Source organism: Octodon degus, unplaced genomic scaffold, assembly GCF_000260255.1.
Source record: "Octodon degus isolate 3935 unplaced genomic scaffold, OctDeg1.0 scaffold00277, whole genome shotgun sequence".
NCBI classification, from domain to species: domain Eukaryota; kingdom Metazoa; phylum Chordata; class Mammalia; order Rodentia; family Octodontidae; genus Octodon; species Octodon degus.
In genome coordinates, this window is record NW_004524853.1 from 2,401,992 (window position 1) to 2,403,671 (window position 1,680).

Sequence of the window (1,680 nt, forward strand, 5' to 3'; positions counted from 1 at the left end):
ACATATATTCTTGCTTCTTGATGATTCTATCAGTCTGCTTCTTTTGAGTTGTGAATTGAGACCATAAACACTGATGACTTTAACTGATATGTGTTGAATTATCTTTGTATGTTATTTTCCTTCTGTTCATTCTTTTTGCCCCTGTTTAATTGTTTCTCTTTGCTGGTGGATGTATTCTGTTGAGGTTCATGGAATTGTAGCCCTCATTTTCTCTTTCTAGAATGTCCTTCAGAACATTTTGGAGGGCTGAATTGATGCTCTTGAATTTCTTTAAGTGTCCTTTGTCAGGAAAGTATCTTATTTTTCTATTAGTTATAAAAGATAACTTTGTGGAATACATCAATCTGTCACTGAGAATGTTTCCTCAGTGCTTGAAATACTACATTGCGAAATCTCCTTGATTTGAGAGTTTGTTTTGAGAAGTATACTGTGATTCTGATAAATTTTCCTTTATAGGTGGTTTCTTTGTTTCCTCTACCAACTATTTTTGGCTAAGAGTATTTATTTTAGGCAGGGAACACAGAAGATAATCTGCTTTCTTATCAGCATGGATTTACTCACTACAAATCTTCTTTGATTAAATTCATTCCTTTGCTAAATATGGCATCGAACATAACCTTCAATGTACTTTAGCTAGTTGCTCCCAACTCTTAATATTTTGTTCTTATGCTAAATTTCTGGAATCTGGACTCTTACATTCCTTTCTGTGGACTTTTTATCATGCCTAGTAGAAATTCTATATCCCACACTGTCTGTAAGTCAATTTTTTTCCTGCTTGAGAAGTTTTAAGTCATTACTTCTGTGAACATATTGTTTCTTTGTTTTGTTACTTGAGCTATCTCCTGCTTTTTCATTGACACTGATCAGTCTTACACTATTTTTTTGTAACATCTAGTTGTTGAGTTTTCATTGTTCTTTGCTATTATTAAGAAATCTTTCTTTTTGTAATTGCCAATCAAAATCTTCTCTCCTATATCTGGTGCTTTCTCATATGGGCCAATTCTGATACATATACTCTCCATGGAGTGTTTAATCTCTTAGATATCCATTTGAATCTGTTTCACGGCTTCCATTCCTTTCCTTTGTCATTCATGATTTATACCATTTTCATAAGCTCCTCTATTTTTTAGCCTCTTAAAAATATTGTATTTGGTACAAGGTCTCACTATGCAGCTCATGCCTGTAGGGATCCTTCTGTTTCAGCCTCCCAGGCTCTAGGATTGCAGGTGTGCACCACCACACCTGATTTCAACAGCTGGCTGATGGGCCTGGGGTGGGACTGACACAGCATGTCATACCAGGGTTCAAACCTGTGTCCTTGAGCTTGCCATGCAGGGGCTTAGACCACTGAGCTATCTCAATAGGCCTGCTACTCTATTTTTTAAAGATGCATCTGTTTTAGAGTCACTAAGTATGACTTTCATTATGGTTACCATCTTTGCAATTATCTGGGAAATCACTTCTGTTTTCAGTTTTTTCTAAAGTCTCATTCTTCTGCTTTGTTACTTCACTGTTTCTACTTCAGAGGGTTTAGGGAGGTAGCTTCTTAAATTTTTCTACCTCATTGCCTCTGATGTTTGCCTTCTGTCACCTACAGGTTTGGGGTTGTATCTTGCTTCAATGTCTTTTCACCTTCTCCTCCTCCAACTCCTCCTCCTCCTCCTCCTCCTCCTCCTCCTC